This window comes from Lycorma delicatula, chromosome 7, assembly GCF_047948215.1.
Source record: "Lycorma delicatula isolate Av1 chromosome 7, ASM4794821v1, whole genome shotgun sequence".
Lineage (NCBI taxonomy): Eukaryota > Metazoa > Arthropoda > Insecta > Hemiptera > Fulgoridae > Lycorma > Lycorma delicatula.
This window is the reverse complement of record NC_134461.1, coordinates 39402015-39428633: the sequence shown is the minus strand read 5'-3', so window position 1 is coordinate 39428633 and position 26619 is coordinate 39402015.

Sequence of the window (26619 nt, the reverse complement as noted above, 5' to 3'; positions counted from 1 at the left end):
ACCGTGTACGCCGATTTCTTTTACCGAAATAGTTTTACTATTCGAAGAAGAACGATAATAGCACAGCCGCTACCCAAAACCATATGAAGATAAAAACTAACAAAGTTTCAAAACAATGTCAAAAATTTACGAAAAAGGATCAATTATTCCTTCGATCAAATAAGGAATACGGACCAGACACAGATAACTTTCGAAATGAATCAAAAACAACAATTGAAAATCTAGGTGCAAAGAGTATTCAGATATAACTGCCGGTTACGGAAAAAAAATGCTGACAATACTTAAGGAAAAAAATAACCCTCGTCTGTAATTTTTAAAAGAAAACTTTACCGAAAGGTGAAACACTTCCACCCGATATTGTCATAACCAGCAGAAGAAAAGGGATGGATTAATAATAAATTAGTACAGCACTGGGTTAAATGGAACTAAGAGCGTTGATCAGGCGATTTATTAAGAAAACCTACTGTACTTGTAACTGACAGCACATAAGACCGATGATTTAAAGACTGCTAGAAAGTGTGATCAGGTTATCATTCTTGGTGGAGTATATCTATTATTCAGCCTCTAGACATCTGCATAAGCTGACCATTTAAACTCAAACTTCGTAAATACAACACAAATCGAATGGCCAACATGACACATCATCTGGTAAAATTAAGAAAACATCTTTGATACAGATTTATGAATGAATTATTTATTGATGTTTGATCATGAATGGCGAATGATGAAATGAAAAAATCATTTAAACGTTGTTGTATTTCGAACGCTCTCGATGGATTTGAGGAAGACTATTTTGGTTAAGTGATTATGAAGATAATTGCGATTCTACGAATGACGGAAAGTTGATTACTGTTGACAATAATTGATAAATACTGATAATTTTGCCAAAAAAAAAAAAGTCATAACGACCGAGACCCGGCTACAGTGGCAGGGTCCGGGAACGGCATAGCCGAGACCGTTGTCCCTGTCCTTAGCGTTTAGAGGCAGAAGCAAGATGAAAATAAGGAAAAGATCTGGAACCGGTAAGCCGACCTACCATGCTGGACGTACTGCCGGTAGGCGGGGAGGCTCTTTAGAGTCACAAGGACACTCTCCTGGGCTGAGAAATACTTGATTGTTGAGCATGCCCAGGGGAGCAGTAGAACATATAAACACGACAAAAAAAGAAAAATACTAAATTTCTATGCTTTTGATTAAATATTTACTGTTTAGTCTGAATTACTGACATTATGGAAACAACTAATACTGATATACCATCAATTTTCTATGGTGATTCTTGTAATAAAACGCACAAAGTAACAATATTATATACTATCAAATTTACAAACCCGAGTAATCGTTTTACATGGGTTTATACGGTAACATAAGATTAGTATATGTAATCTAGTAACATTGATTATCTTTTAAACTAACTCGCAGATTCAAAATAATCACATTGTTTAACAAAAGCCAATTGTAAAATATTATATTACGTATTGTGAAACGTGTTAAAAACAGTGCTGTTAGTTCTTAGAAATAACTAAGTAAAGTAAAGACTTTATATAAATTAACGCGAACGTAATATTATAGAATGATTATATTTAATCTTCTTACTTATTTATATGTTAAAAAAATTTCATTGTTATTTATTTTTAAATTAAATGTAAATACCTAAATGGAAAATAATTAACTGGATAATATTGTAATTAAAACAAAGATAAACAAATTTAATTTGAATAGTAATTATAAATTAGTACATTTGTGTTTTTTTGTTGCATAAAACAAATCATAAATGCGTTATGTAGAGAGCGAATTTTTTGTTATATTAATAGAATGCGCTATAGAAGTTATCGAACGTCTCTCTTAAGCTTCAAATATCGCGTTTTAATAAAAATTTTTACTACTGTTTACATTACACTCATTCTTAAATTACAGACTACTTTCATGGTATAAATATTAATTCTAGGATATTTAAGGCTGAAATATGTAATGATATATTTTTTACGTTATAAACTAATTATAAACTGAAATTCGATGCTGAAGTATAAAATCAAAATTTTGGTAAAAATCTTGATTAATTAACCTACAAAATAAAATTTTGTTTCAAATTGTTTCTATGGTAGGTATTTAATGATGGCTTTTCCAGAAAATGTTAAAAAAGTTTTTTTTCCAATAAAAAAAAAACTTTTTTTAATTTAACTGAGGATGTTAAAAGTTTACTTATGAATTTGATTGAAATATCTATCAATCACTGAATTGTAATTTCCATTTATTATGTGGTTAAATATTTTATTTAAAACATTTTTCATAAAAATTTATTAAACAAACACAAATGGTTGTCTTTAACAATGCATATAAATACCTGTATTTATTTATTTATTTTTTTACTTCTCCCCCGGGCCGGATCTTGCAGTTAAGTATTACACATCCCAGGGGAGTCTCCCTTACTCTAACGGGGCTCCACGTCTCGACTCGCCGGTTGGATCTCACTTTACTCCTGCCTCAAACCCCCACAGTAGGATCTATCAGGCCTATGCCGTCTCTGGGTCCCCACTCCGGGAGCTGGGACTCGGTTTTATGACAATTACTCTAACGGAAACACCCCAAGTGGGGCATCCCCGCCGGGATTCGGTCTTTTTCGTTCGGAGTTCGAGATTCCTCGTGCCTCATCGCTACCGCCCACTCGTGCAAGCACTTGCGAACGGCAGCTCCGCAGAGGGCTGTCCCTCATTCCCGAGCCCTCGATCCTTCTCCTGAAGAACCCTCGCCACGAACCCTGCAATGGTATCAAAACTCTTGGGTTCCCGAAACATGGTGGCAATGATGTTCTCCACGCTGATCGGACCGGTAATCGCCGAGCAAGCTAGGCCGTAATCATCCCACTGAGAGCACCAGAATATCACGTGTTCTGGGGTATCCGGGTCGCAGTAGTAAGTAAGGGCAGTAAGGCCCCATGATCACCAGCACCACCTCTGTCGACACCGAGGCATATGCTGATGCCACCTTGAGGGCCATGGGGCACTGTACCTCCCTTAGGATTCTCCTGTTGCGCCCCACGGCCGTGACCCTCTTCCACGCCGGAACGCCATAGAGAAGTGTTGCATTGACCACGTGTGAATACAGTCTTCTTTTCGATGCTCGTGTTCCGCCGATGTTTGAGAGCAACCTAGTAACCATACGCTGCACCATTCGTCCTGCCTTCTCGCTAATCTCTTTCATATGGTGGGTGAACGATCTCGCTTGTGGTCCAGCTACATTCCCAAGTACTTGGTGGTTTCCCGTGACTGGACCACCTCTCCCTCGATGTTAATCGCGGTGGGCGCCAGCACCCGCCTCCCCGCCAGCGGGGACAGCTATAATCCCTTTTCGGTCATCCATCTTCCGATCTATAGCAGCGATCGCAGCGTTAGCCACCCCCTTCTCAGTCTTTTATCCCCCCCCCCCCGAGAGGGCCAAATCATCTGCGTAGGCAATGGGAGTCACCCCTCTCGGGTAACGCAGCCAAAGTACCTCATCATAGACCACGTTCCACAGGACGGGTCCCAAGAGAGAGCTGGGGCTCTGACTGTATTATATATCTGTATTAAAAAAATAGGATATTAGGTTAAATACATAAAAAATTATGCTCTTAGGAAATAAAAGATTCCACAAGAAGTCAATGATCAAATTATAAAATACAATAATTATAAATATTCTTGTTTGAGTTATTTAAATTACTGTACTAGCATTTGTTTAACAGAAATAAATTTAAAAAAATGCATTGTCAAGAAAAGAAAAGCTTGTCTTTGAAAAGTTATTTATTTTAAAAACTAGTTGATGTAGAGAATTGAGTTTTATCCTATTTTAAGTATTGACATGTTCTGTATTATATTCTTATTTGTTCCAATTTATTTGAAGAAATAAACTATTAAGATAAAATTTTACATAAAATGTACCCTGCTTATAATCTTTATCCCGGTAATCTGTATTTTAAGTATTTAAAAAAAATAATCCAGTATAATTTGACGACCATTAAACATTTTTTTTGGGTCTTAGTAAAGTAGGGATTTTTTTATACTTATTACAACGCCACTCAGATACTTAGGTATTTTCATAATTTCATTTAACAATGGAGAGGAAAAAAAACTGTGAAGAAAAGAAAAAATTTTCTTTAAAATTGATGGGATTTTCCGTCAATAACTGTTAACAAAAATTACTAAATAAATACTAAAATATAAACTTTAGTATGTACCTGCAGAACAGTCTTGTGAAGACTGTAAAGCCACAGTATTTTTCTTCAATAAAAAAAATATCGGCAATACGTTTCTTTCAAATTCTTCTTTCTACAGCAACCCTTTTTTAATAACTTCGTAAACGAAAACTACGAAATTGTCTGATACTGTAATTAAATGTTAACATAAATTGTAAAGAAAGCAAAAAAAAAAAAAAAACAGTTCGATTTTTCCAAATGTACATGAAAAAATTTATGTATATTGAAAATTACCACCATATTGAAATCGCCCATCAAAAAATATTTTTAGAAGTACATTGTTTAATCAACGGATATTAGTCTAAGTATATTTACATACTAATTTTTTTTTTATGAAATAGCCGTTACCGATAGCTATGGTCATAACCCCGGTGAAAACTGGTAGCGTATGAAAAAAGCCTGTGCCTAACCGGGATTCGAATACGGGACCTTCGCTAGAAATGCCAAGACGCTACCTTATCAGCCACGGAGGTCGGAAATATTGATACTAATATTATTATAATATTCTATTAGTGTACAAATATTTTATTTTATTTTATAACCAAGTTAGAGAATATTGAAATTCTACTGCGGGATGACAAATGAAAAATGGATGATTTTGTATACATAATTTAAAAATATTTATTAAATATTTTACATGTGTTGTTTCAAAAGACATGAGTCTTCAAAAATAAGTTTTTGCTTTCGTTATTAATGTAATAATTATAATTACGTAATTATACTAATTTTAATTAAAGAATCAAATATTGATTAAAATATTTTAATACAATTCAGTACACATGTTTAAAACAAAATTTTCATTGAAATAAAGTTTGAAATTTTTTGGAAAATCTCAAAACGGAAGCCATGTAATTTTTTAAATCAGCAACATCTTTATAAATTTGTACGATAGCATTATTTTATTAGAAAAAACTCTTTAGTACTCGTATTTTGTATATAAACAAAATGACATCTCATTTCTCTATGTGCGATTAAAGCGAAACGAAAGAAAAACGGAGTTATATCGGAAATCGTTGGAATGAGTCAGTCTGAATTATATGTAAGTTTTCATTTCCTCCATTAAAAAACAAATTAAGAAACATTAAAAAGGAAAATTTTAAAATATCGAATACGACACTGAAATCCAGGAGGAACATTTCCCCGCGCGTTTCTAGGACAACGTGCATACATATGTAATATTATATTATATTTCGTTTCCTGTGTTCGTGAGTTTCAACGTATTTTTTTGTTTTTTCTTGTGGTTTTTTATTATGTTTCTTTAGGGTTTTTATGTATTTATTTTTCATTGTTTCCTAGCATACATCCTATTATATTGTTATTTACAAACCAATCATACAAATTCATAAATTTCATTTTAAACGATTTTTTTTCAGATTTGTCTGAATCGGGAAATAATTTGCCCTCGTTCATGAATAATTCGGACACATTTATCGTCAAAACTTCACATCCTTATCAGTATAGGATAACGTAAAAGGTTTAAAGTGAAAGAAAATCCTGAAAAGAAGCTTTGTTTGAAAAGAGAATTAAAGTTAAAAGTATTTTAAAGAAGCTAGTTCTGAAAGAACTACTTCTACGTAATATCTTTAGCGAAAATAATATTTCTGAAGCAGAAATAAACTATTGTAAAACTAAACTTTTGACCTACCACTAGTGTGACGTTTTGATCAAAAAGTCTATTTCTCTTACTTTTTAATCGATTAAAAAAGATCCCAATACGATATCTTCAAAGGTTTACGAATGAGGTTGGTTATTCGAATTTTTTGAGAAAACCGTAGTTTATGACTTTATAAAAAATATACTCAAAGAAAAAGGACTCCGAAAAAAATAAAATTATTGAATGATAGGTCGGTAGAACTTTACAAATGAGCATTTTTAAAAATAAAAATGCTTTGTGTCTTTCATATAACGATATTTCATTTTTCAATGACGTTTCCCATAAGTAGAAATATTTTATTAGAAATTTAAATTTAATTGTTGTTTTAAAGCTGAATCAGTGATAACTGATATAATAATAATAATAATAATGCGATACAACTATATGTAAATGCAGGACGGATGTTATACTCGTGTAGATATGTGCGAAGGATTAGAGAGGATCAAACGGAAAATTAATAAAGTAGATACTCCAAAAGTTACTCTCTACTAATGACGGCACGTTCTCGTGTACTCATAGTGAGCAGTATGTCACTTTAGTTAGTGTTAATTACTTGAATTCACTTCCGAGTAACATAAATACAGGGAACTGTTCTACTATAAATGTATGCAACAAAATCGTATAAGATTTAGTTCTATTTGAGTATATATTATTGAAGAAATTTTACTGTACAGCATTTCTTATCTTAATACATATTATAATCCCTCGAAATATATTTAGTTAAATTGTGATATTTTGTTGAATTTATGATAAAATTATTTCAACCTATTAAAATTAATTTATCATTTTTCTATCAAACGTTTTACCAATTTAAACCCAATAAAAATAACTCAAATAGTGGTATTAAAAGTAATTATTTAAAAAAAATTAATTAAACCTTTTAGATTTTTGTTAAGATAGTAAATATTATCAAATTAAAATCAGGAGGGGATAACGACCCAACAAAAAAAGAAGATTGAAGATAAAATAAAATTATATCGGCTAAAAGTCAATGTTTTTATATCCCAGTTCTAGTACTCACAACCCACCGGGTTGGTCTAGTGGTTAACGCGTCTTCCCAAATCAGCTGATTTGGAAGTCGAGAGTTACAGCGTTCAAGTCCTAGTAAAGCCAGATATTTTTACATGGATTTGAATACTAGATCGTGGATACCGGTGTTCTTTGGTGGTTGGGTTTCAATTAACCACACATCTCAGGAATGGTCGAACTGAGAATGTACAAGACTACACTTCATTTACACTCATACATATCATCCTCATTCATCCTCTGAAGAATTATCTAAACGGTAGTTACCGGAGGCTAAACAGGAAAAAGAAAGAAAGAAAAGAAAAGTTCTAGTACTCACAAAAATGTAGAAATGTATATATAATATCTATATTATATATAGATTTCCAACCAAATTTCAGTAATGAAGAACCTAACAGGGTTAGATCTATATCTACAGATTCGATAATGAGAAAAAAAGGATCATATAACTTCTGATTTACTACAAGGTTGGTAGCGAGAAAGATCTCTCCATTAAGGTAAATCAGGTAGGTAACCGATTTACCCAGACCTCATTGATATTAAATAGAATGTTTAGCAAGAATCAGAAAATAAACCTTCTTTATTATGAGAATGAAAAAAACTGTGGTACCACTGATTCCACCTCAAATTTAATGAAATTATTGTTGCTAATAAATAAATAAAGTAACTAATTTAAAATAATAATTACGACCATGCTGTTTCACGTATGGTAGATTTTAGAGCGAGGTTGGACTGTATTTTCATAGGTGAAGAATGAAAACAACGCCTTGTTGCTTGTTGAATAATTGTTGTCTTGACACCTTATGAAATGTATAACTGAACTTTATACATTTCTTTACAGATATAATTAAATTAAATAACGTATAACTTATACTTATAAACTAATAGTTAATCCGAACATGTCTATCCGGACTGAATGTGCATACGACCGCTCTGGATCGGATTCTGACGTAAAATAATAGAAGGTCACTACCTCATAGTGAACACTCCCCGCGGCATTATGACGTAGGAGATGGCATGATTAGATCGCCTGCCAAGCTTGCCGTGAGGTCTCTAGCCCCCGCTAGGTAGCAGCACCTGACGGCACAAGTGGAATGGAACAACGTATAAAAAAATTAATTACCCCAGCATTTCACGAAGGCTATTCGGAAAATAACTTCAGATTTTTATTAAAAAAAACACAAATTGAAAAAAAAAAATCATTTTATAGCTACTTAAGCCAAGTAGTAACACCGTTTTTTAACTCCCCGTTGAAAAAAACCATTTATTAATTTTGGGAAACGATGATAATCACTGGCAGCCAAATCAGGGCTGTATGGAGGATGATTAAACAACTCCCATTAGAAACTATCGATTTGGCGCACTCAACACCAAATCGACAATTTCTAATGGACGAGCGTTGCCATGAAGAAAAACGAGCCTGAACTCAGCATGCCGCGTCGTTTGCTGTGCACGGAAATTCTCAACTTCTGCAACGTCTCACAGTAAATTTCAGCGTGAATTGTCGTGTCTCTCCATAAAATCAAGCAAGATCACATCTATACAGTCCTAAAAAACCGATGCCATTAATTTTATTGAAGAAAGTGATTGAGAGTAGCGTTGACTGAGCTTATACGTTAACATATTTAACCAATGTCTCATCGACTGTTACGATATGGTCAAGTAATTTATCCTTCTCGTAATGGAAACGGTGAAGGAAGGTTAGTGGCTGATCCTATCTTATTTTCTGTTTGTTGGTCAGAAAGAAGCTTAGGCACTCAACGAGCACAAAATTTGTAGAAGCCTAACCTATCGGTTACGGTTTCATACAGCACTGTTCGCGATATGTCAAGAAAAAAATTCGGATAATTCTGTTATCGTGAATCGAAGATTTTCTTGAATTTTCACAACGAAACTTGCAACAAGTTCATCTGTGACAATTGAGGATCGACTACTTCTTTCATTATCGTGATTGTTGTTCGATCTTCCCGAAACATAAGACATCATTGTCTTACTACACTGTCACTCATGATATTCCCTTCATATTCTGCACTCAGTTCGCGATGAATTTCAGCAGCTGAAAGTTTTTGCGTGAAGGAAAAGGATGACGGCACGCACTTGACAGTCGGCGGGAATTTCTGAGAGCAACCATTTCGAACGAAAGTATTACATGAACAAACAAGCAAGCGGTATTTCAATAACACTACTAGAACCGCGCTGAATCAGGCTATTCATCTGTGCAAAGATACAATCGCTATCCTTACTCCTTCGCGCAATACCGAGGATCGAAATTTAATTTCCGAGTAGCCTCGTACCTAAATGGATCAATGATCAAATGGATCACTGTGAGAAAACGATGATGAATGGAACATAAAAGATAGACTGTTGATTACGCAATTAAAAATAGAAATGTTAAGTCGCACATTATAATTTAAAATAAAAATACATAAAATAATATTAAAAGTAAAAAATAATAACCACCGGGTTGGTCTAGTGGTAAACTCGTCGTCGTTAATCAGCCGATTTCGAAGTCAAAGTTCTCAGGTTCAAATCCTAATAAAGGTAGTAGTTACTTTTATCCGATTTGAATACTAGATCGTGGATACCTATGTTCTTTGGTGGTTGGGTTTCAATTTAACACACGTCTCAGAAGTAGTTGACCTGAGTTTGTTCAAGGTATAAATTTACCAGTACACTGATAGGTCGCTAATGACTTTAATTGTTAATGCTACTATAAATAAATGTATTAAATAAAATATCGCATTAGCGTTCAATGATATTTAAATATTAAAAATACATAAAATAACGTAATAATAATAATATTCTATTACATGAAGCATTAACTATTTGAAGATAATAAAAATATAAAATAAAACAAAATTAATCACAATTTAATAAAAGCTATTTGTTAGGTCAACTAGTCTTCTAGTCAAGTAATTGAAACCACAAGCACTTCCAGTAGAAATTAAATAATTACATGCACTATTCTTCAAAAATTCTGGCATTGCTTTTTTAATATTAGTATACTAATTAGAAAATTATTTAAAAAGAGTTCACTCAGTTTTTAATACCAACAATAAAGAGCATTTATTTATTTAACTTTTAGTTTGAATACTTGAAGACCATTATTCGTAATAAAGATATAAAAATGAAATGAGCAGTAAATAAATAATATTTATATTACAGCTATTTCCTATCAACTTAAAAATCAAACCTTCCACTTTTGCAGGAATTTAAATCTGTATGAATTTAAATCTGTATTAGGGTAGCCTAATTTTAAGTTTACCGTCCTTAAAGATTAATTTTTACTTGATCTAATTTTAACAAATTTATGGAACGTTGAAACTGTTTTATTAGGAAACAGATAAAATACAGAATAGAAATACATATACCTTTTGCGTAATTTACATTATTTCTTGAAGGGCCTCTTTAAAAGTACTTGAAATTACAAAAATAAAGTAAAAAAAAAAAAATAAGAAGGTTAACGTTAAATAAAACTAAAATTTTTTCATAGAAGTGTTTGCAAAATACATTTGAAACACAGATTTTCTCTTTTGTGATGCATAATTATTTATTTCCAGAATAAAGGATAAAAATTGTAGAGGAAGAAGTATCGTGTACTAAAGTATATAATTGAGGGAGTAGAGTAAATATTGTTGAAATAAAAAAAGATACGTGCAGAAAGAAAGAAATGAAAAAAAGAGCATTAAAGGAGCTTTAATAAAATAAAAATCAAATAAGGAAGTATCTAAAAAAAAAACAAGTCTATGAATGGATAGAAAATGAAGGGTTTTGAAAAATCTGTAAGATTACAAAGTACAGGAAAATTGAATAAATTCCATTGATTTTTCAAAGAATAAAGCTGTATAATTTATAATCTACTTACAACACAATAACAATCGATTTGTACAGCAGGTACTCTAATTTGCTATCCATGTTAATATTTATTTAATTTATTACCTTTTACACTTCGCTACATAATGTAATATACAAATATAATCAGCAGGAGGTAAATAATACAGAAGGTAGTACGTCTAAAGATTTACAGTTATAAGTGCCAAAATAAACAGGCAATATGATTATGAGTCTTAGAAATTTAATAAAGCAATTTTCCAAATTAATGTGATTATAGACTTCTGAAGGAAATGACATGGTTGTACTGTTAATAACATTATACCATCTCCCGGCTTAGGCAGATACTTTGAGAACTACGTCTGTCCTTGCTTGATATATAATGGGATTATAGGAGGTGCTAGGCGAGCGTGCTTCAATTAGAAACGTGAAACTTGAAGGAGGGACTGGATGCGTTCTAATGGGCACCGACGCGGGCGTCTTCGCTGTCATTAAGCCGAGAATATTCTCACTTATTTTATACTTTCCTTAACACACACTCATTTTTTTACATTTTTAATCATCTCACTTAATAACAATACAAAAATATATAACTATCTACGCTTCATTTTGATTTAATAGTCGAAATTTTAGTTATATGAATACGTAACGTAATATTATATAAGAACGTTCGTGTAGCAAATTAGAAACTGCGCTGAATAGAATCTAGTTGAATGCGTAAGACTATTGAGACTGAATATTCATTAAATCTTTAATGGAACCTATTAAAAGTAACGACTCTATAGATTCATATATACATAAGTAAAATGTATCTAAAAAGACAAAGATATTCAGCAAATAAACGTAAAACGTTTTTATAAATACAATTTATTACTCTGAAAACATAGAAAATAAATAAATAAATATATGATATAAAAAATAGCAATTCAAATAAGGAAAATATTTGTTTAAAGACCAAATAAATTGTTTAAGTTAAATTATAAAAATCAGTATTCAGTCTAATCTACTAAAAACGTTATAATGACTACTAGGTCCTGATAATGCATTACAACAGGATAACACTAGAAAAGTCTAAAGTTCATTCAATTCAGTTTTCTTTACTTTTACAAAAGTAATATTATTACTTTTGCTGTTTACAATAGGACTACCCTACGCTTTATGAATGACTAGAATACTGTTAGTTTCACTACTGTTAACCAAAAAGTCACCGAACAACTTCCTGCATTCACCCACTGTTCACAATGGAATGCTCGTGACGTATTCTTCACTTGCTGTTACCATCCGCTTAGTGATATTGCCGTCACCTCTATCGCATCCAACACGGGCATTTGAAACTACTCTGTTATCGCTTTTTATCACGAATACGCCGAACACGGCTTCGCAAAACTACTGACTGTTATCTGCTGGTTCCTGGGAGTATTTATATCTCCTGGCCTGGAGAACCAGTCTCGCCTCATTCCTTTAACTATTGAAACGTAATAATTTTAATCTTCCACGCCCTCACGTTTTTCTATAAATTCTTATTTCGGTATGGTAACCCTTCTGGTTGAACAACAGCTTTTGGAGGTGTCGTTGTCTATATTACAAAGAACAGATTGTTAAACCGACCTGTTGGTCTGAGAAAAGAAACCCTTTTAGTTCCTTCTGGATTCTTCTTTTCATTATTATTTTCTCTTTCTTTCTTCGTAATTGGAAGAAATCCATTACCCCGGTCGGTTACACTGGTCCTGTTACATTCTTCACTTTATTATATTCATTGTATTCTGCATTTTTTTGTGTTTATTTAAATTGTGAACTTTTTTTCATAGTTATATAATCGTTATATTTTCATTACATTATTATTTAATTATTAAAAAAAGGAAAGAAAAAATAAGTGACGTTCCGGGGCCTTTGCGTGGACAAAGGTGCTGTGTGTCAAGAAAAAATTATTTGTGTTCAGATTCCGATATTAAAAATTGTCTGAATTGTGAAGTTAGTTATTCTGAATTTGAATTTTGCGAATTCATCAGAATGTAATTAATCATTCAAATGTTGAAGATTCATTTCAATTTGTATTAATAGACGGGGTAGAAATAAACCAAGAAGATATTTCTTATAATATTCTACTTACAGAACATGGTGAAAATAGTCAATCTCAAAACAGTGACACTATACTATTTGAACAAAAACTTCATTGCAAGCTCTTTGTTTTTTGTAAATCGAACAATTTAGCAGAAGGTGATAGATACATATACTTAACATAAACACTGTTTTTCTTAATAAAATAATAAAGAGATAAATCTTAAAATACAAAATAAGTCATAAACCTAATAATAATGATAATAAATAACGGTAATTTCATTATTTTTTAAGTATTGTGAGTATTGTTTTGAAATAAATTGAATATAACGTATGGTAAAAAAGTATGGGACCAGTCGGTCTCATCGACATCTCCGATCAAAATTCGGTCAGCGCGTCAATTGGGACCGATCGGTCACAAGACTGTTTTTTATGTTTCCAAAGATAAAAATAGCAAACAGTAGAGTAACCATTATTTATTGGTATTGAGTCTTATAAATAAAAATATTGCCTCGATATTTGGAACCAGGAGACAGGAAAAACCGAGCGCTAAACGAGTTAATAATATTAACTGAGGTAGATATTAACTGTTAATAATATTTTGCCCTGAGGTAGATAATCCCCACGTCCGGAACACAACATCTATGTTCCACGTCCAGGGCGGCAACAGCTGTACCTTTGTACATCACATATAGCTGGCTAACGGGGTCCCGAGTAAATTCCTCGGTTATGCTTTGATAAGTTTGACCTGGTTCCAACTTCAGGTCACTAAACGGACTGGATTTTTGGCTACCTGCAGGAAATGGAATAACAAACGATTTTGGAAATGGATTTATTTAGAGCTGGCGGTGTGGCGGCCAGGGTCAATGTTATTGCAGGTGTAACGGAGACCCTTCCGTTGTCCACATGCCCCCTGCGATGGCAAGCATGTAGCAATGGTGCCCATGTATGTCGGTGCATGGGAGCTCTGAAAGCTTCGGTGAGTAGGAGCTTGGAGTCAGTGCAGAGACTGCGCATCCGCTCTCTGCCAGGACATATGCCGGTTCCACCGGAGTACCGGATCGGACTTCCAAGGTTAGTAGCCCTGGAGTGGGGGGTGTACCCCAGCGGCTAGCCTTGCTACAGAAGGGATCAATGTTCATGAATTTTCCTGAACAAACCAACGTGGCAGAGGGTGCACGTAAACACCCTCGTTTAGAAACCGCCGATTCGCCACAAGCGAAGAGGAAAAAAGTAAGGAGAGTGACAAGATTAGAAAAGATGCTGATAAAATCAGTAAAGATTTGAGAAAGACTTTGTTTGGAAATAATGTTCCCAAACCAAGATTTTTGGTCATTACAAAAGAGAATGGTACCTTCCAAAAGGTAAGTCCATTCTTAATTGCTAGAGAGATTACAAATTGTGCTGGTGGTCCTGTCAAGGAAATCCGTAAGACGTTTAACGGATTACATGTCGAAACTATAAACGACATGCAAAGCCAGAAAGTCCAGGCGTTGAAGAAGATCGGTGAATTTGCGGTTACTGTCCAACCGCATAGTACACTTAATTCATCTAGAGGAGTTGTTGTTTGCCGTGATCTTCTTAACTGTACTGAAGAAGAAATAGTGCAGGAAATGTCTAGTCAGGGAGTGACACATTGTCGCAGACTTCCTATGAGACGAAATGGTGAGATTCTTCCTTCGGCCTCTCATGTTTTGACATTCAATAGGCCAAGTCTTCCTGAAAAGGTACGAGCTGGCATCCATCGGCTTGATGTACGGGCATTTATTCCGCAGCCGATGAGATGTTTTAGATGTCAGCGTTTCGGACACACTGCAGCTAGATGTGAAGCGCAGGAAATTTGTATATGCGGAATGAAGATACATGAGGGTGATCCATGTAAAGACCCTCCAGTCTGCATTAATTGTAAAGGGCACCATAACTGTCGATCCAGGAACTGCCCAGTATACAAATCAGAAACAGCCATTCAGGAGGTTAAAACGCTTCAAAAAGTCAGCTACCCTGAAGCGAAGAAGATTGTAAACCTACGTACACCTAGACCATCGACTACATACGCAGAAGCAGCTGCTGCTCCCCCCCATACCTAAAATCAACGTGGAGCAGTTGCTTAATACGATGGCACCAAGTCTCGCGACAATGATAGAAAGAATCATTGATTCCAAGATCGAGTCGACTCATCAGATACAACAAAGTAAACATGAGAAGGCTCATTCCCGGACTGACGTCGCCGACAGAAGACCCGTATCAGCGCAGTTTAAAAAACCGGCAAAATCTTCGATTATAACTCCAGCAATAGACGTAATGAAGAAAAATCTTGATTTATCCGACAAAGATTTAAAGATCACCCCGACGACGAGTCATATAGCTAAGGATACTGTGACAAGAGTACAGGAAAAATCTGCGTCAACCAAAATGGAGGTGCAAGTAACTATCGAAAAAGCACCAGACACAGACGATATTAAAACCGTACCTACAGAGGCCCCAAAAGCTCAGAGAACTGTGGCGAGAGCATCTGTATCAGCCGGCCCAAGCACAACCTTAGACATTGAATCAAGTTCATCAGCCGCCGAAAGTGCATCGGTTGCAAGTTTAGACTCAATTGCAACAATGCTCACAGCACCATTGAAGCTTTCATCACCTGATGTAAGCCGGCGAACGTCATTGGCGTCAGAAAGAGAAGACGATGCCATGTCCGAAGCCTCAGACACTCTGTCGTCGGAAGTTGAGGCCGTTCGCAGAATGGAAAAACGTAAGAAAGGATGGCCGAAAGGAAAGCCTAGGCGGTAATTTGTTGGATTTTAAATTAGAAGATTGAAATTTTGATCACTTATTTTCTTCATGGAAACATGAATTAAAGAACCTTTTTTTTTTATTTTTTTTTGAAGTGGGATGGGGCTAATGACCAAAGTAGTCGATGCCCCTAAAAACCTCAAAAAAAAAAAAATATTACAATTTAACTTGGCCAAGTGTAAAGGTTTTTTAAATGATAAAATTTTTATGGAATAATCAAATTAATTTCTTAATGATGAAAAATTATGTACAATTTTTTGTTGATTTATTTAATATTAATTAGGTTTCTATCATAGTTTAATAATTACGAATTACGTTTTTAGTGATCAATCGTGACATGAAATTGTGATCCTATTGAAATGATATTAGTTAACATTTTGGCAGAGCAAACATGTATGAGAATTCTTAAAAGAAAATTATTTTTTGCCTCGCGCATGTGTATATGGCAGTAATAGAAGAATGATAAACGAAATAAGACATCCCAGTTCTTCTTTTTCGTTTTATAAATAATACCTATTTGAAATCCCTTTTTAAAGTCTTTATAGATATGATCCATTTTTATTATTGTTTCCTAATAATGGTTTTTCAAGTAATTATTTATTATTAATTAATTTATATGAATTAATTATTGAAATTAACTGGCGTGTTTAAAATTCAAAAGCAAGTACCAAAGGACTGATATATTTATTACAGAGATTTAAAAGTTTATAAGTTTCACTTACAGCGATCACTACCTCCTTCATTATCTCGCTTTTGTTAAATCGTTTTACTCGTATATATTTGTTTATATATATATATCTGTCTCATACAGTGTTATTCAATTTCTCTTTTCTGTTTGAATTTAATTAATATAGTTTAATTCAGTACATGTAATATTTTACTCCCAGCAGGGTGCGCAGATAAAGTTCCGGGATTAGTGACTCTCGTGATAAAATCCAATACTATGGAATTACCAGGAACGGTTTTACTGCAGAAAACTATTTACATTTCAGAAATGCAGAAGTTATATTTATTCATACAAATAAATTACTTCTGTATTTAATAATATTATCACTTGCCGCTAAGTAAAAAAGTACATAAAAATGTATTTAAAAAAAAAAATCAACGTAATATCAAATAAAAGATTTAATTAAGTTTGAATAAATGAAAATTTTTATCTACTGAAATTACTACTCATATAAAAATCAACTGATTTAATCTATTTCAAAACGATTCGTGATTATTTAAATATATAATTAAACAAGTAATTCAATTTTTATTGATTCTATACAAATGAAAATAATACTGACATAAAAATGTTAATAATTAAAATTTAATTCAATTTAATTAAATTTAATTTAAAATAATAATAAAAAATTTAATAATAAAATTTTAATAATATTGACTTAAAAATATTTTTGTTGTTATTATGGTTTTTATTGTCTTCATAAACGAGTATATTCACGATGTTAAAATTTTTTATATCCTAATATTTTTACTTTCCTAATATGTACGTTGCAATCAGTTCAACTAGTGAACAATAAGCTACTCCCACACGGTCCAATGAGAGTGTTAAGTAAATATGAAAGTGTTAAGTTTCGCAGATGATATTGTTATTTTGGCTGAAACTTAAAATCTATTTATATATTCATACAGTAATAACAGGCTGATGCCCAAAATTAATTATTTTACTTTTTTAAATAGACGGAATACCTGTAGAATTACTGCGCAGTGCAGGTGAGGAAGCGATTGATAGATTATACAAATTGGTGTGTAATATTTATGAAAATGGGGAATTTCCATCAGACTTCAAAAAAAGTGTTATAGTTATGATACCAAAGAAAGCAGGGGCAGATAAATGTGAAGAATACAGAACAATTAGTTCAACAACTAGTCAATAACTAGTCATGCATCAAAAATCTTAACTAGAATTTTATACAGAAGAATTGAGAGGAGAGTGGAAGAAGTGTTAGGAGAAGACCAATTTGGTTTCAGGAAAAGTATAGGGACAAGGAAAGCAATTTTAGGCCTCAGATTAATAGTAGAAGGAAGATTAAAGAAAAACAAACCAACATACTTGGCGTTTATAGACCTAGAAAAGGCATTCGATAACGTAGACTGGAATAAAATGTTCAGCATTTTAAAAAAATTAGGGTTCAAATACAGAGATAGAAGAACAATTGCTAACATGTACAGGAACCAAACAGCAACAATAACAATTGAAGAACATAAGAAAGAAGCCCTAATAAGAAAGGGAGTCCGACAAGGATGTTCCCTATCTCCGTTACTTTTTAATCTTTACATGGAACTAGCAGTTAATGATATTAAAGAACAATTTAGATTCGGAGTAACAGTACAAGGTGAAAAGATAAAGATGCTACGATTTGCTGATGATATAGTAATTCTAGCCGAGAGTAAAAAGGATTTAGAAGAAAGAATGAACGGCATAGATGAACTCCTACGCAAGAACTATCGCATGAAAATAAACAAGAACAAAACAAAAGTAATGAAATGTAGTAGAAATAACAAAGATGGACCGCTGAATGTGAAAATAGGAGGAGAAAAGATTATGGAGGTAGAAGAATTTTGTTATTTGGGAAGTAAAATTACTAAAGATGGACGAAGCAGGAGCGATATAAAATGCCGAATAGCACAAGCTAAACGAGCCTTCAGTAAGAAATATAATTTGTTTACATCAAAAATTAATTTAAATCTCAGGAAAAGATTTTTGAAAGTGTATGTTTGGAGTGTCGCTTTATATGGAAGTGAAACTTGGACAATCGGAGTATCTGAGAAGAAAAGATTAGAAGCTTTTGAAATGCGGTGCTATAGGAGAATGTTAAAAATCAGATGGGTGGATAAAGTGACAAATGAAGTGGTATTGCGGCAAATAGATGAAGAAAGAAGCATTTGGAAAAATATAGTTAAAAGAAGAGACAGACTTATAGGCCACATACTAAGGCATCCTGGAATAGTCGCTTTAATATTGGAAGGACAGGTAGAAGGGAAAAATTGTGTAGGCAGGCCACGTTTGGAATATGTAAAACAAATTGTTACGGATGTAGGATGTAGAGGGTATACTGAAATGAAACGACTGGCACTAGATAGGGAATCTTGGAGAGCTGCATCAAACCAGTCAAATGACTGAAGACAAAAAAAAAAAACTTTTTTAAAAATAAATGATAATGAATTTTTAACGTATGAAAAATGTTATATCCGGGATTCATATATTTTTTTATTTGTTTACGTTAACTATGTTAAATGGAAGAAAGTAAAAAAACAGCTAAAAATATGTAAACAATAATAAGTTCCCTAAGAGTTCTCTTTTTCGGGTTGAGGGTAAATTATGATTAAATTTAATTTAAATATTATTATTAAAAGTTTAAACCCATAAAAATGTTTAAAAATTCAAAAAATCGATATTTTTAAATCTCTATCGGCTCCTCCACCCCCCATGTTGCTTCCAAAGCATTTTATTGTGTTACTTGCACTGCTTCAATGCCTAGGAAAATATTTTAAAAATTGATTAAAAAATGCAATAAATAAAAAGGTATATATTTTTTTTATAAGGTATTGATATTTTATAATGGTATATGATATTTTTTTGGAAGGGGGTAATTTTGGGCCACAATCTTTTTAAAAATGTTAAGATAAACATACACGCATGTACTGAGCTTAATATAAAGTGGAGTTTGAAAAATTTTGAGAAAACTGATCCTTAAGAAACTAACTACCCACAAACCCTGAAGATATTGACCCTAAAATTTTACCAACAAATTTCTCAATATACAAGTTTTTGTGAAAAATTTCATCAAAATCGATTTATCTAGTCAAAAGTCATGAAGCTTCTAACACATGTAGATGTACGTATATTACCTCCTACCACTATCTTGTTTTTTGGGGTCATTTGGTCACGAAACATCAAGGAATGCAAAAAACACCATATCCCATTTTTTTGCTATAACCATACTTTGTTTTTGCAGCATAGCTGTACGGCTATGAAGCAGGAAAGTAAAAGGAAATACCCCAGACTAATAAATTAAGAGTAAATAAATAATACATAATTTTTAGTTCTTTGTTAATTTTAAAAATTTTTGGGACAAATCTCAGAACCGTTCCAGATTAAAGAAGAACGTAGACAAAGCGATTATTATTTATTTAATGTAGTCAATGATAAGATTATGAAAACCCGGACTTAGGAAATAAATCAAAATATTAAGATATTTATATTAGGAGGAAAGAAAGATAAAATGTCGCTAAACTTCTTGGGATTCGCAGATAATCTGGTGATCTTAACTAATGATGAAAAAGTAATAAACTAGATGAATTATTTTGAAAAAAATTACTGAAAATGAGGGCCTACAAATCTCTTTTGAAAAGATTGAATAGATGCCTAACAAAAAAGAATCCCTCAAAAACTTCAATATAAGATATGGCTCTATTTTTTAAATATTTGGCGAATAATATAAATTATTGGAAAAAATTAAAAGAAGAATATGAAAGCTAATAAAATGCAGAATGCTTATAGATTAAGATATAATAATTACTGTAAAAATATCTTTACAGTAAATAACATTATTTTTAATATTGGGATGAAATATTTTTTTCAGGATTTTTCCTTCTTTGACAATATTTTCTAATTTAACTTTAATATTTGGAGTTGAATATAATGTTGCCTTTAATATTCTGTTGCATATAAACTTTTTATTCTTATTACAATATTATAGTATCTGAATTTATTACTAATGGAGAGGTCTCTCCGGATGAAGCGTCTCGGCTTTTCATCCGGAGGTCCCGGGTTCGAATCCCGATTCAGGCATGGCATTTTTATACGCTAAAAAATTTGTCATTCATCTCATTCTCTGAAGTAATACCTAATGGTGGTCCCGGAGGTTAAAAAAAAAAGATTGTTAGATGAAATTAGAGAAATTCTCAAAAAAGAAAGGAAAATCCTGAAAAAAATATTCTAGCACAATATTAAAAATAATGTGAGAAGTCTGGTATTATCAGAACTTCTTTATCAGAAGTAATAAAGAGATTTATAAAAAAAAAATGTGAAAATCTCTTCCAGGAAAAACGAGACTGCAATTCTTTGGTCACTTTATAAGGGTAATAATATTACATATTGAAGAAATTAAAAACTTTCTACTGGAAAAAAATAAATAGAATGGATTGAAGCAATTATGAAGGATCTTCAGAAGGCCAGAGAAAAAAATATTTTAAACAGGGTTCTCTTTTAGAAAGTTAATTTATAATCATGAGTTTCAAGAAATAGTAAAAAGACAGACGGTCTTGGAAAGAACTAAATTGAAGTAAGGAGAAAAAAATTAGTTGGTTATGACTCAAAACATGAAAAAAAAAAAAAACACTGGAAAAATTAATCTTAACGTGGTCTATAGATGGGCTAAAAGAAAAAATAATATCTAAAGCAAGTTAAAAAAATAAAAAAATATGTTCCAGATTTTTTTTTTATAATTCTTTTTTGTACTACTTAAAAACAGATTTTAACGCTAACTATTACTCGGAATGAACTATTTTAAATAGAATCTCTTTTTGTAGTCTGAAGTCTACATTTCTAAGATGATGTTATTTATTAACCATCAGTGGTAAACGTGACTACATTTATTTATAAGAAACTTCAAACCGGACAGGAAAACCTCTTCTAGTTAAGAACAACATTTTTGAAATAAATTACTTTACAATTACAAACAAATAAACATGAGGAGGATTATTTAAAATAAGCATTACAAAATAAAAATAATTGTATAAATAACCACAAAAACAAATTTAACATGGCACCATGAAGAAATAATATTTAAGACTACACTTCAAATAAATAAAAGTAATTCAGATACTAAAATTCACACACCAGACACACAGATATTACATTTATCAATTTCTACAAATTTTCAGATTTATACCCTATTTTTCAATTCACTGCCATGTGAAACGTATCAACTACTACTCGGTGTAATTGCTGATAACTGCGGAATCGTAGAGAAGTATAAAAGTGTGTTAAAAGACAAATATCTCAGAGAAAGAAAAAAAAATGATTGCAGTAGTACAGCTGAAAGGTAAATTCATAACATTGATAACTAATAGAAAAAAATTCAAATGTTGTTAGTCATAATGTTAATTAAGAAACATTATAAAACAACTTGACTCACCTTCAAACATATTTCACAAACAGGGAACTCAAATTATTAGTATCATACGTTAGGGGAAATTCTATTAATTTTTTACAATAAACATATCTTCTTATTTTATTTAATTTCATTTTAAAATTCGAATTTCAAGTAAGGAATCCATAGTTTACCTATCTACGAATCAGAACAGATATTAAATGGAGCATAGACTACTATTCATGACTGAATAGAACAAATTTTTCATCAAGAACCCATATGCGAAGTAAAAATAAGAAATGAATCGAAAACAAACCATTAACGGAATCAAACTTCTTAAGATAAATACCAGTGTTATTAAAGGAAAATGAAAATGAAATCCTTTGATGCGCATTAGACATAAAACCAAACTAATATTGTTTTTCAAAACGTATTAATTAATTTTACATTAAGCAAACGATATAATTATATAATTCCAAAAGCGAACTTTTGCAAACAATCGTTTCCAGAATGTTTTCACTGATAATTTTAATATAATTTACAAATATTAATTTATTGAAATTGATGAAGTTTCCAGGAAAACCATTAACAAAAAAAAAGAACAATGGTCGTTCCAAGTTGGGTTATGATTATCTGAAAAATAAACTTAAGCAAGATTTCACATCTTAACTCGGCTAAGGATTGGACACACCAGGCTTACCCCACGCTCACCTACTTGGCTCTCCTCAGAAGATCTATGAGGCTTGCATGGTCAAATGGTCCGTGTACCACCTGCTCTTTGATTGCCGAATCTTTGGAACTATCCGACAAAAGTTACACTTGGGTTCGGATATGAAATTTCTATTAAACCAGAACGAAGGTAAGTCTGTTGCGGTTCCTCTCCTGTAGTGGAATGAAGAATTCGATTTAGTGATTTTTGTCTGATTTATGTATTTTATTTTTTATTTATTGTTATCACTTGTCTCTGTTTATTATTTATTGTTTTATGTAAAACTACATGATAAGTGTTACTTTAGTTACTAATGACTGTAATTCTTGATGCGACTGTAAATAAAAGCATTAAAAAAAATATATATATTTCACAATCCTTACTAAAATTTATTGTTTCCTAATTACGAGATAACTATAAAACAACTTAAAATTTACATAGGTAGTTTTTTCGCTAAAATTAAATAATTGACTATATAAAATAATTTACCAGTATCCTATTGGGACTGTTTGAAATAAGCAATACAAATTAAAAATTATTATATAAATAACCACGAAGACAAATCTAGCATGGCACCATTAAGAAATAATATTAAACAGTGTAATTCAAATAAATAAAGTTATTCAAATACTAAAATTTTTGTTCAGTCACTCAAACTAGAAATTCTATTTATTTCAACAAATTCTTAGAACGAAACAACTTGATAGAAGGAAAATGTTTAAAATATAAATAGGAAATTAATATAAAATCTTTAAATAAAAAATTTGTACATAACAACCCAAAGAAGATAAAATGTTTTAAGTACTAGTTTGCTCTTTGGAGTTATTTAATATTGTTTTAATATTTTTTTAACCAATATTAATCTATGTTGTTTGCTATATACACCGGAAATAAAATACATTTTTATTAAACTGGGAATTTTTAAATAAAATTTTCTGTGGTTCAAAGATGTAAGAATCTTATGGTTGTGCCTAACTGGAGCAAACTGATATTCTTTTACAGGTTAGTGATCAATTTATTGATAAATAATAATTATTAAAAGAGTAATAATTAAATAATTATGCATAAATTGATTTTTTTAAATTGTTACTTCTTTATTAACAAAAAAAAAAAAAAATAGTTTGATAACAGTTTTCCTTGTTGATTAATTAGTACAAAACACGCACCTATACACATAAATATTCGCGCAGGCTCCTATTGTTAGACTGAACTATATATTTTAACAGCGTCTTAAGACTAAATGAAATTTACAGAAACGTAACTATTAAACAATAATAAATCAAACTGTTATCTTTTATAAAACTTGTTACTTTCTGACGTCACGTTCAAGTAAATAAAATTTAAGTCATTGTTTTTTTCTCAAAAAAGTACTTTTCTAAAATAAGTTCCTAAACAACTTAAAAATCTTCAAAAAAATTCACATTTATCTTCACATCAAGTATAAATTTATACATGAACGTATGTCATTTGGATTAAATAAAAATTATAATATTTTAAAGTTTAAAAGTTTTATCAGAAATTTGATACGATTTTTGAACGCGGTAGACACTCTTGGGATATACATGTTAAAGATGAATAAATTCTGCAGAAACGAGGCTCAACGGATGTTTCTCATTTCAACTTTTACCTTGCTTGAGCTTACAATTTGTATATTTACGCTTTTAGCAAAAGGGTAGGGGGGGACTTTTTGCAAACTTTATGCGTTAGGGTAATCTCTTGAGAAACGTGTAAACGGAGTTTTCTTCAGTATCTACATGAGTTAAAGAAAGTGAAGTAAAATATTCTAATAAAATTTTAAATTAGAAAAAAAATGAATATTTATAAATACTTTTAAACATTAAAAAAAAAAGATTGTCTTTGTAATTTTAATAATAGAAAATAAATTTTACATTCATATTATTTTTAACTGACTCAGACTTATTTTATCTTCACAAACACTAATCCAAGATGAAAAAACGTTAAAAAACTGTGAAATCATTATATTGAACAACCAACGTGCCCATTTATTATTCTAGAAACAGATGACAGATAAATTACAATATTAGTTTTAAAAATTTTAAACTATTTCAAAAAGAGAGTGTTTTTCAATTTAGCAAGTGCATATGTTTTTCCTCTGAATTTGGTCGAACTTTACATTTTATTAAATGAACCAGTTTTGGTGATTTATTCTTAATTTCTATTGGAAAAAAGATCTTTAGCGTTTCTCCGCTAAATATCTTCAAAAAGATTGCTTCATCCGGTAGTAATCTTTTAATATTGTTTCTCTGGATTTATTATTATTTTTTATTTATTGAATGTATTTATTTTAGAAAGATTTCATAAGAAAGGTACCTATTGTAATGGATACCATGATTCGACTTCCGGAAAATTTCAACATATCTTCGCGTTTCACATCCCCCAGACCCTAAAACCATCATCAGTTCGTAAGTTCATATATATGCATTTATCTATATCTATATATTTCACTTTCTTTTGTACACGATAGCTGCCGTAATTTTTCGCCAACCACTTTCAAATTTATACATAAAGTATAACGACCCAGAATCTCGGTCGAGTTCGTTAATGGGAAAAATCGGACCGTGGGGGTGGAAATGGGAGGGTTTTTTTTTGATAAAATAAAATATCGGTATAACTTTCCTATTAAGTAAAATATCGAATTTGTTTAAAGTTTCTACTATTCTATGAATAAGGGCCTACAACGTATATAAGTGAAGTTTTTTGATATCACCAACCATTGGCCCAAGGGGTGGAAAAATGGGTTTTCGAAGACAAAAAATATGATAACTCCCTTATCGGGCACAGTATCAAATCTCTTTAAAGTGATCGTTAGTACTCTAAACATTACCCAAAATTTTGTCTGAAACAATTTTTGATATGACCAACCTTTACGGCAAGGGATGACCAAAATGTTACTGGAATTGTAAGAAGATGGGGCCTTGTCGTATGCTAAATATGTGAAACTTTTTTACACATGCAATCATTGTTGTATTGAGTAAATTTGAAGATTTTCTTAACTTTAAGGTGGAAATCTTTTTTAACACCTACTTAGCACCGATGAAATCTATCTCCGCCTTCCGGCGTGTCGGAAGGGATTTATTAAATATGGTTAGCATTTTTCAGAGGTCTTATTTTAAATAAAAATATAACATAAACTTGTTTTAACAAAAAAATAAATAAATACGCCTCTGTAAACCGCGTTAAAAAATAATACTTTTCAAATTTTTAAAAATATTTAGTTTTTAAATGGGGGCTAATATAAAATAAAAACTCTACCTGACGAACTTTTAATTTGTTGTTGAAGTTTAATGAAAGATTTATTTTTATCAAAAGTTTTAAGACAATCATTTAAAGATTGTTGTACTTTTTTTAAAAGGTTTATTTCTTAACATTATAGTAATTATAATACAGTAATTTATATTTTTTGTCAATGGTTTATGCTATTACATCTTTTTAATATGTATGAAAGCGTTCATTTTTTAATCATAAAATCACAGTTTAAAAACAATACCCCCAATCAGGTCTAAATGCCTTTAAATCTACTTTCAAAAGTAACTGAATATGAGATTTTTGTTAAACTACAAATACTTTGAAGTTTAAATAACACTTTGAAGTTTAAGTAACGGCACTGTTTCTATTACGGATGAACGGAAATTGTAAACGATAATCTGCCAAACTATAATTGAGCTTACAGCCTGTCACTTCAGAGTATATATTTAAATTAAAAAAATAAGATGGCAAAGACGTTGCTGAACTTATCAAGCAATTTCATATTATGATGCTAAAACCACCTCATATAACAGTTCTGTAGACTACTTAACTTTTAATTTGTGAACAATAAACAATTATATTATTTTAAAAAGTGATTAAGTACTTTATATAATAAATGCTGGCTACCGTAACCAAATGTGGCTATTAACCACACATCTCAGGAATGGTCGACCTGAGACTGTACAAGACTACATTTCATTCACGTTCATGGTTGGTTTCATTCACGTTCACGGTGGTTTCGGAGGCTAAGCAGAAAAAGAAAGAAGTAAGATATTTGATATACATCAAGTGTATGCTTATTATTATTATTTTGTCCATCAAGTGTATTATTTTTGCCCATCTAGTGTATGCGAGTTGTTTGAGTACACATTATCTTTCAAAAACGCCGTACATAAAAATCTAGAGGACTCAGGTCCGGTGACCGAGGAGGCCATAGACCACGAGAAATTATTCG